General features: G+C 29.4%; 1 long non-coding RNA gene across 3 annotated transcripts; it reads right to left on the bottom strand.

Annotated features, from left to right (window-relative positions):
- Positions 1 to 404: 404 nt before the first annotated feature.
- On the bottom strand, positions 405 to 11,363 carry LOC126904644 (uncharacterized). 3 transcript variants are annotated; one of them, XR_007703790.1, is made up of 7 exons: positions 10,969 to 11,363; positions 9,873 to 9,984; positions 6,926 to 7,010; positions 1,699 to 1,766; positions 1,353 to 1,630; positions 835 to 1,286; positions 405 to 768 (listed from the first exon to the last, which is right to left on the bottom strand). It is a non-coding gene; the product is annotated as an uncharacterized LOC126904644 (long non-coding RNA). The 3 variants fall into 3 exon arrangements; XR_007703788.1 differs by having other exon boundaries at positions 1,353 to 1,766; XR_007703789.1 differs by lacking the exon at positions 6,926 to 7,010 and having other exon boundaries at positions 1,353 to 1,766.
- Positions 11,364 to 11,673: the final 310 nt, after the last annotated feature.

Below are 11,673 nucleotides of genomic sequence, written 5' to 3'. Positions count from 1 at the left end.
TAGTATTAAGTTTGACATTTGGTTTTAAGCACATCAAAACAGTAAAATAATTGTTCTAGAAATTATTTTTTTCAATTTGTATAAATTATCATTGATTTATTTAACATCCACTAGAGGCATTAGAAAATGTTCTAAAAACTTTTATCCAACATAAATCAACTTACTGAAAATGAATTAAATAATAAATAAGTAAAATGAAAATGAAAATTTTAGCGATTCAATTATATTTACATTTTTGTAATATACAGATAAAAATTTTAACATAAAACAAAATTAAATTTAAGTTATACAAAAATAAATATATTAGAAAAATCAATAAAAATCTGATATGCTGTACAATAAAATATATATAATCAAAACACAATGATTTAAACTTTACTTTTCAGTAATATATGTCATTCGACAGCTAGCTGTAGCAAAAATAAAAGAATTGTAAAGTATTTATATAATTTCAAAAGTCGGTTATATATCTAAATAAGTATGTTTATAACGGTAAAATATTAAAAAATAGGATATGTGAACATTTGTCTTTATAATGTGAATAATTAGTAAAATTGACTGAATTATAATTTAGCAATAATAGTAATCAACAGATTTTGGATACTTAAGATGTTTTCTGTTCGTGTAAAGTTTGTTGTCGTTAGATAAGTATTTCGTGTTCATGTTGAAAAATCGACCGAAAAACGCAGTAATAGAATCGTGTCTTTCGTCGATATAATTGTATTGGACTTCCATGTTGAGGTCGAATAATTTTCCAAATTGAATCAACTAGAAAATTAATCGATCAACATTAACTACAATTGTGGTTTACCTATAGAAATTAGATTAATGTACCTCATTTCGACTTGTAGTTTTAGGTATGTGCAGTTCTACGTTGGGAGCAATACTTCTGAGGCGGAAGAAAACTTTTCTACCGCCTCCTTCGTAGTCGTTACACATATTTTTCTCGAGACTGTAAGCTTCGTGTTTCTTATACGAAGGGCCGCCCCATGGGGGAGACGTCACTATGACCTGTGGCTTATAATTGCTTAACGTTACTGCAATATCGAAGACATCTCCCTGTATAAATGTAATTTTGTCCCTGACTCCATAAATCTCTGCGTTTCTTTTGGCGAATTCTAATTTTTTACCATCGATATCAGCAGCGATTACTCGTGGGTATCTCTTGGCCAATTGAATGACGTTTCCACCAGCACCACAAAATGGATCCATAGCGACTTCTAGACCAGGGCATCTCAACGCTATACGTGTGCTTAAGATCTCGGGATAAACGGAATAAAATTATTCTGAAAAAAAAAACGTTATCGTTAATAGTAAAATACTAAAATTTGCTTAGATAATTTTTTTATTACCATTGTCCATCATGATTCCTTCGTCGAATTTAGAGAACAATAAGTACCTCTTATCCCATAAATGTTTTTTAATATCATGAGGACAAAAAAGTTTAAGTTTGTTTCTTCTTACAAAGTTCCATTTCCAAAAAAGTCTGCAGCGTCACAACTGCCAGTGCAATTAACATAATATCTTTGATTACTTGAATCGGAATTATGAAATATATGACCAATATCGTTATCACAAATAACAAATCCGAATCCATTTTTTTTTTTTTTATGAGTGTATGCACTCAAAACTTGAAATATTTAAGTTATACTTAGAGAAAAATGTAAAATTTAAAGAGTTTTAAATATATATGCGTACTAATTTATCACGGAAAAAACTTAAGCATAAGATCACCAACGGTGTCGATTTAAACAGCATTGTTCATCCTATTTAAACAAAAAAAAAGTCTTGTTTAATTTTTATTTAAGCCAATTAATATAATAAAACATTTTTGACAATTGGCCAACAATTATTAAATTTGTTTAATAAAATGTGTTATATTTTAGAAACTATTTCTATGAAACCAAGAGTAGAAATTTTTTGTAACATTATGTATAATTCGAAAAAATATAATTAAAAAATAATAGTTATTAAAAAATAATAAAATATAATTAAATTTAAATACTGGCTGAAAACAATCTACCGTGATTCTTAAATGACATATTTGAATTAATGTAAATATTTATCTTAACAACGTTATTTGTCGTTGGCCAATAAAGTCTTGTTTACTTTTGATTTAAGACAATTAATATAACAAAATATTTTTGACAATTGCCCAACAATTATTAAATTTGTTTAATAAAATGTAATTAATATAAAGTTACGAAACGTACCGGTATGTTCATTAAATAAAACTATTGTCAATTCCTTAAAAATTAATTATATCTTAAAAACGATTTCTATAAATCAAAGAGTAAATATTTTTTTTATAACATTCTTTCGATAATAACTTATTTCGGTCTCTAAATAACAATTGATTTTTATTCTAACGTATACATGTATAATTCGAAAAAATATAATTTAATAATATTGGCTGAAAACAACTTATGGCAATCGTGAATAACATATTTATTTTTGAAAAAATTAAAAAATTTGTTTTAGCAACGTTATTTGTCGTTGGCCTAAAATCAGAAAAAAATTAGTATAAAAAATCTAGTGAACTAAAAATTCATTGGGACTTTTAGTCTAACCAGCGAACAAAGAACATATAAGCTCTTGTGGAAGCCAACCAGTCTAGGAGTCTCAGTCACGTCGAAATCAAATTTCAAAAATCTTGAAATCAACGCGACATTCGCAAGTCGAACATATTGACTATTGCAGCCGTCAAATTCATTTGCAATATTATTAAACATAATTATGACGCCGTTAGAGAGAGGAGATCGGATTGTCATAAGATATTATGACTACTTGCAAAATTTAACAATTACCAAAGTAAATGACGAGAATCGTGAACGGCCCGAAGAGTATCGCGTTAAACTTAAAGGAATATGTGGGCAATTTTTTGACACGTCCTCGATGAATGTCCTTACCAATGTTATCAAAAAGAAAGAAATATTTAACGTCGTAAGTGAAAAATATGTTTACATAGCATAGTTATTTATACTGATATTTTGAAAGGTATTTATTGACAAAAATGAACTCGTATTGACATATTCCACTACTAAAAAAAGTCTCAACGCTCAGATTTGGAACGCTGAGAATTTGAAACCCAAAGACGTCGGCAGCAGATATGAGAATCATTATACCAAAAATAACGCTTACAAACCTGGACTTAAGCCGAACAATTACGCAACATATAATGCCAAACGTTATCCAGCCAACAATGAAAAACGTTATACGGCCCAGGATAGACTTATGAAATACCGTAAAACTGACGAACCACAAATTGTACATCAACCAAATGAATTCAAACAACCCGAAAATAGACAACAATACAACACCAATAATACACGATATTCAGCTCAAGACCGACTTAAACAGTACAAGGACATGGTTACTGCAAGAGAACCGCAGCTTAAACAATATGGCACTAAGACCACAGACATGGACCGATATGAAGTTAAAATAAAACACTGCAAAGAACAAAATCTCAGCACTGACGTGACAAAAGACACACGTTATGAGAAACCAACATTGAAACTAGGCGAGACGCAAAAAGTCAGTTATTTATAATTATTATACAAACAATCTATTATTACTATAATTTTTCCACAGATAATGATATTTTAAAAACGAACCAAGACATCTTATTTTGTACACACGATGGAGAGTAGAAAGTCTGTAATCGCCTTGTGCGATAAACTACGCAAAATTGAAAATAACTTGAGACCTATCCAGAAAGTCGAGAAGTACGACATGTGCTTGATATTTTTTGGCGCTGAATGGTACCGTGGGAAAATTATGGACGAGACGAACGATGGCATGTTAAAAATTTACTTGATTGACACAGCACAAATGATGTCGTTTAACCGAAAACAAGTCTGTGAGATGCCAAAGAACTTCGAAGGAGAGTCGTTATTAATTGAAATCGTCGTAACACCTCCGCCAAAAGAAATACTAACTACTGTTTATGCTAACGTAGAAGCAATAAAAACTATTGGACCGAGTACGGTGGTGAAACTGATTTAATTATTGCCTACAACTACCTTATTACTCCTATTGATTTGCATTCGACAGTCAACGTGTATTCCCTAACGTTGTTATCGGAAGATTACGCGGTGTCGATGATGTCTTCTTTCATTAAAAAAAAACTTTTGTTTACTTTTATTGTGTATTGTTTGTATTTTCATAACCAATCATCTTATTTCTTTATTTATTGTTTTTATATTTGCTTGTTGTTTCATTATTTACAGTTTTTTTTTGCTTTATTTGTTCACTTATCTGTTTAAATTAAATAAAGCTGTTCGACACATATAATACTTTGTTATCGTTTAATTTTACTTTACTTATTTTAAAGTACTTTTACGGTTGACGAAAGGGATAAAGGGAGATTGGTTGGTTTTGTGATAAATAAAAGTAAAGGCGGCGGTGGTTTGGCATAAAGGAAAGTGGCTGGAGGTACTGGGCAGCGACAATAGTAGAATGAAATAGAAAGGCATCTGGGGGTATGTACGTAAACACTTCTGATATATATGAGTAAGATGAAATATCAACGAAAGACTACTATCTAACTAGCTCCTGCAAAAAACGCATACAGGAATTTCTGGCGAGTCACAAATATCGTCGTATTTCTTTATAAAAATACTTTAGTTAGTTTGATTTCGACAGCCTACCCCTTACTGTAACTGTTTATCACTAAAAATCCTGTGGCATTATTATAGATTGTATTATTATAAAAGAATTGTATTATTGTAATAGAAGGTATTATTATAGATTTATTATGTATATTTTCACTTGCTTTTAATTATTTAATATTCTGTTGAGATGAATCGTGTAGTTGATGTCACTGTTAGCGATATGTGTTCTTTGCACAATAGATTATACTAGCGTCGTCCTACGCTCCGATGGCATCAGGGCGGCATTGATAAGGAACTTGTAAAACTCGAGTCCATATGCGCCATACCAGTTCCACGTAATGTCAAAGACTTACGCAGATTTTTAGGGGTCTGTAATCGGTATAGCCAGTTCGTCGACAACTGCGTGGACAGCATAGACTCAAAAACAGTGGTCGTGGTCCCTCGCACAGCAAAGCGCTTTTGAACACATCAAAACAGCGATATACGATTCATCACGTCTGTCTCGCCCGAATTACACAAAAACGTTTTGCCTACAACCCGACGCTAGCGGACTAGGCTTGGGAGAGGTATTGTTTCACAGCACGGCAACGATCCGGCCAAAGAAATGTTGTTGCGTACGCTAGTGGAAATTAACGGACGTGCAAAAACAATACGTCGCTGTTGAACGCGAACGTTAAGTGATCATAGGGCCACAGACAAAGTTAGATCATTTTTACAATACGCCCCTTTTGAATTGTATGCGGACAACGCCGCGTCAACGTATTTACACAAATCGAAGGGCAACAACAGCAAATTAACCAGGTGGGCACTACACCCAGGGAACCTAAATTTCACCACAGCACACTTACCGGGCAAACTCAATGAAGCATCGGACATGCTGTCCGGCCACCCAACGGAGGGGCCCGCTGTCAACGAAGACGCCCTCGACGACAATTTAATAGGGACATCCACAACACAGCCGTCCTCACGTTCTGTCACTCTTGATAATATTTAACCGAAACAAACGACGAGTTCTGCGACCTGCCGTTTACGGAGGGAGAAGTACAAGAGTGGCAATACAACGACTCATCTCTTTCTTCCATCAATTTAATCACACACGTCTCCACTACGAACGAGCAAAAGTGAGCCAAAAATAAAACAACAGTTCTATTGTAAGGAGGTGCTAAAGAATTTTGTGCGCGTGCACTAAGTTCCTAAATAATTTCCGGAAGTCATACGTTCAAGCATTTAAAAAAAAAAAAAAATGTTTGAAATCAAACACGCTAAAAAAAGCGTTTTTTCTTGTTCCAGTAATTTAATTCAAACAAATAGTATAATTCTACTTTGTTAAATGTTATGTATTTTATTCTCTTACTTTTAGGTTAAAAATTTTATTTAAAATATATATTTTTTGTTACTCTGAAAATTTTCAACGCAATTTAAATATATCCTAGTTTTTATAACTTTAATGTCATATCTTCACATTTATTTTAACTTCATATTCAATAGTAGATACACTAATTTTTAAGTTTTTGGATTAAAATATTAAAAAAAAAAAAAAAGAAACATAGATTTCTATAATTAGGGTTATGAGTTTACGTAAAAAGCATAGTACTAATTATAAAATTTATGATAAAAATACGGACTTAAATTTTTGATTTTATTATTTAAAATTTTTAGTTATATTATGTAAAAAATAAAAAAGATTATTTTTTAGAAAATAATTTTAGTTATTTTTAAATAAAGAAGGTAAATGAACAATCATTCAACCTACAAATTTATTTAAGTTCCAGTGTTATAAGTTTATGTACAGGCACGTAATCAGAAAATGTTTACTGGAAAAGTCAACGATTTTTATATTTTAATTGTTACAAACAATGAGAACAATAGAAACCCGTTTCCTTATTTACTGAACACTCTATAGAGTTTATATATATATTTATATATATATTTTTACTTTATATATATATTTAGTCTATATATATATTTTGCATAGGTTGCTCTTATTAGAAATTTTTAAAGGTTACTTCTTCACAATATCCTTGAAGGGTGGAATTCATATTTAGAATCTCTTCAGTTCATAATATATCTTAATTAATCTTACTAAATTAGATTTTTTTCATTATGTACAAGCTCCATAACGTTTTGTTATTTGCAAGAATAATAATTATTATAAATTGTATTTAGGGGGGCAGGAACGTTCTTAGAAGAGAGCAAGTGAGTACTATCGCTTCGGATCAAATTTTTTTTGTAATTAAAGGGTGACATAATTTTTTTGTAACCATAATACTTAAAATAGAGGGGTATGTGGTGCAGCAATAAAACTTTACCTGAGGCGTCAAAACTCTAAATACATCTCTGTGGGGTGCCGGAACAAACTAACAATTTGGTCTATAATGAATAAATTTTAACATGCTGTAACAAGTAAACATTATTAATTGGATAAAAAAAATGTTAGAAAAATTGTTTGTTATTGTTTTTATACAATATTATTAAATTAAAAATAAACTTAAAAATATTAAATGTAAGCTAACTTTCAGGAAGTCTCTTAGGAAGGTCATAGCTCGTTCGCCAATTTCACACAAACTACGTCATAAATAACGCAATACAGATTAATTAATAGATACAAAGGTTGATGACATTTTTTATTTCAAAACACAATAGGAGACTTCTTATAAATTTCAGTTATAGGGATATTTTATATTAAATATATATATATATATATATATGTATACATACAATTATATATATATTGAAATTTATTTTCAATGAATGAAAAATAAAATACTATTATAAAAAAAATAAATAGAAATTTAAAAAACATGGTCTTTAATTAATTTATTATTAATCAAAATAATTTATTATGCGCTTTAATAAAATACTTAAGATATAATAATTACATTTTTCGGTAAAGTAAAACTAAATGTGTTTAATATTTATTTCATATGTTACTCGTTTAGATGTTTGTTAAAACATAAAAATACATTTAATCTATTATTGTTATAAATAAGAATCTTAATACTTAAGATAAGAGAACATTAAAATATCAAACAGAGTAAATTTTTGCAGATTTTAGTGTTCATTCAATTAACATATAGAGTGCTCAGAAAGTAAGGAAACGGGTTTCTATTGTTCTCGTTGTTTACAACAATGTTTCTGTTTTCTTACTTACTGAACACCTTGTATAAAAAAAAAGATGTCACTCTTTACAAAAATATCTGTTCTAGCTATCAATGGTATATGATAAATTAAAATTTGAGTTCGTAGTGAAATTATAATCAATTAACGAAGGTTTTAATAATCCAACTTTCTTTAAGCACGTTCGAATTGAACAGTTGAAATTTCTATATGAATATTATATTTACACTAAAATTCACGTTCCAGAATTAAAGTCGACGAAAAATTGTTTATTTAATGATCAATATATTTTTAAATATTTCCATAAATGTTTGTAAAAATAACTATAATGTTTAATTAATCATGTATAAACATATTCTTAATAGATTTAGCACACTAATTCTAAACACATACATATGAGATCGCTAAGATTTGACAAATACAATAAATTTCATTCATTAATAATTTTACTGTATTATTATTTTTTTTTGAATATTTAAACTACCTTAAAAGCATATTTATTATTATTTATCTCTAATAAGAAATAAATATACATAATTTTATATTTTTTCAGTGTGATTTTTTCAACTTCGACGTGAAGATTTTTTCTTTAAACAATAGAACACAATTTTATGTACATTTCAATACCCGCAAAATTTTGCATTAAGAATGTTTATTGACAACGTGCACGTTATTATCATTTCTATTGTGCAAAATGTTTTAGAGGACCTATGTTAATGTTTCTCTTTGCTTGTAAATCTCTCATTTCAACAGCAATAGGTCATATATAACATTGAATCGCCATCTTGATGCACCTCGTGTCCTGATCATTCGGTTTAAAGTCAAACAAATGACTTAAATACCATACTGATGTATTGTTACGTTTTACATGTAGATAAACACAATAATACGTAGTACACTTTTTTCCCATAATTGCTATTGAAGGCATTTTATGTTAAGTCATCTGTTAATGATATAACCGTGCAATTTTTTTCGTAGGTATTGAATTTATTTTTTCTTACAGCTTCGCGCCGAACGAACATGTCCCATCCTCAGGGGCCGCTGCGCTGGAATAAAAGAAAATTCGAGAAAACGATTTAGAACGGTCGCGCATCTTTGACCTTCCGCACAGTCGAACAGTGTTAAAAAATAAGTATATGACGTTCAAGGTGGTTTTTTGTGCCCGAGCGACCTTGGACACAATTTAAAAAGTATGAGTAAGATATTTTTCTGGAAGAAGAGAAAAAAATATCGCTTGTCAGGAAAATGAAAACTCGGCGGAACGCATGTAATAATAGTAATTGCAGTTGTCACATGACTCTAATACATGTGCATGTGTGTACAGAGTATATTATTCAGCCGGTGCCACCGCACCAAGTCGTATCGTCTGCCGTAATTGCGATCCGCCTAGTGCTTAAGAATACATAAAAATATTAGCGCAATTACAAGTTCGAACGGTCTATTGTTTTTTCACGTTGTCGTCGTTTTAGTACGAACATGCTGACAACCGGAACAATCTTGTTAAATGCATTGTTATGTATACGAACATATGGAGTGTCTTATCCATACCTTATTCCGCCGCTTTTTTTATTTCATTTCAGTGTACTTGCTATAGCGCAACTGCACTCAAACTGCGTATACGCCGGTCGGAGTTGTCACACTGGTCACTAGAGTCAAGTTGGTTGATTCATTTGGATGACACCATCATAATTACTGTTACTGTTAACAATTTTAAAAGTGCATCGTTTCAAAAAAATTATGCATTTTACCAAATTCACTAAATTTTTAATTTCCCGTAAATGTCAACGTTCACATCAATTCGACTCTCGACTCCTTCTCTTATAATTAATACTTCTTAAATTGCGATCTAAAAAATGTCTACAATACATATTAACATAAATATATCCTAAGGCGATACATTACTAAATTTTATGTATTGCACATTTTATGAACATCGTGGAATGCGACTTAAAAAAATTATGATTTTACTATGAAATATCATAAGAGGTTAAAACAATTATAACAATTAAATAAAAACTAACTAACTTATTTACCAAGAAAGTTTTAAATTTATAAATAGGCCTTTTAAAATTTTAAATAATTTATCAAGTATATTTCTAAAAATGATAGGTATTGATTTCACATTCGTGAAAGGCTTACTTAATGATATAGACCACTACAAGATCAAGATGTGTCAACATCTAATGACTGGAAAAGTCCTGGATTTGTAATATTTTTGATTTGAAGTCTCATGGGCAGGATGAATATGAATCTAAACACAAACAAATTTCTTAATTTTTGTTAATAATTTAGAGTAGGCTATTTATGAAAACTAATAAATGGTTAATAACCTAATATTACAGATGTATATTTACATTAGTAAATTGCTAATACAGCTGTAAAATTTATATTGACGTAGACAATTTTTCATTTAAATCCAACAACGACAAATTTATGAAGCGAGTCCCGTTGTTGATTACACTTTAAAAATTATACCGATTGTTATTCATTCAATTTCGTCATAGTTTATGGAAAAATTGAGGAGAACCCATTAATGTAAAATAGTAACATAAAATTTGTACATCAATATCCATTTTTTTTATACATTTGAGTAATTATTTTTATTTTCCCAAGAAAAATCTATAACATCTATTTGTTTACAATATTTTCCCTTTAGTATAACGCAAAAAATAAAATGAATCAATTAATATCAAAAAAAAATTTCCATATGGTTTATAGAACATTAAATTATATCACTTGATTGTAACTGCATATAGTTGAGTGAAGAATTAGATATATAAATAAATTACAAAAATATAACAACTTATATTCATGAAAAATATAATTTTTTATATATGCATGAACACTTTTATGTGAACGTTTGCCTTATTCTATAATTATATATTATAAAATATGTGTATGTGTAAATTCAGGCAACGTGTTATTATTTTAAATTGCAGTAATATCAAAGTAGCAAATCGTTTAAAATAAAAATAACATATTAACATTTTAAACAACTAAAATGATATTATTAAAAATGATATTTTCCTTTAGTTGAAACTACAAGTAAAACTTGTACTCGGTTTTAAAACAAAGATTTTTAATGAACTGAAAATATTTACTTTTATGTTATATTGTAATTTATTGTATTTATTATAATTATGGATACTATATAGTATCTGATTTATTAATTTTACTCAAAAGTATTTTGAACGTTATTTATGTTTTTTGAGATAAACAAATTGAAAATAAAGACCTGAAAACAATAAACTGTATCAATGGCGTGAAAAATATTGTATGCCGTGCACATCTTCTTCATTAGATCGTCACCTTCGGTAATTACTAACGAGAATCGAATTTATCTTTCCCGTTCTACACAGATAATTTGCAAACGTCAAAAAACAAAACAACACAACAAAAAAACAGACGAATTAACACTAGTCGTCTGTGTTCAATTAGCGAACATAGCAAGATGTATGCACGTTATATGTGCTGAATTTACGATAAATTATTTTCTGTATAGTCCAATTATTGGTCTATTGTCTTAACTGAGAACGCCTTAGATGAAGACGATCAATTGTGTTTACTTTAACGATATCTTGCTAAGAACACAACTACTATATAGAATAAGTTACGTTTAATGTTGTCAATTTTTTGTTTATTTACTCGAATTAAATGGTTCTATTTCAATTGGTTGAATTTATTGTTTACTTTTTCTTTTCACAACACCTGAAAAAAAAATCAGATAAATAAGTGNTCTTAACTGAGAACGCCTTAGATGAAGACGATCAATTGTGTTTACTTTAACGATATCTTGCTAAGAACACAACTACTATATAGCATAAGTTACGTTTAATGTTGTCAATTTTTTGTTTATTTACTCGAATTAAATGGTTCTATTTCAATTGGTTAAATTTATTGTTTACTTTTTCTTTTCACAACACCTGAAAAAAAAATCAGA

This window comes from Daktulosphaira vitifoliae, unplaced genomic scaffold (genome assembly GCF_025091365.1).
Source record: "Daktulosphaira vitifoliae isolate Bord-2020 unplaced genomic scaffold, ASM2509136v1 Scaffold_4, whole genome shotgun sequence".
Taxonomy (NCBI): Eukaryota; Metazoa; Arthropoda; class Insecta; order Hemiptera; family Phylloxeridae; genus Daktulosphaira; species Daktulosphaira vitifoliae.
This window is presented reverse-complemented; position numbering and strand designations above follow the sequence as displayed.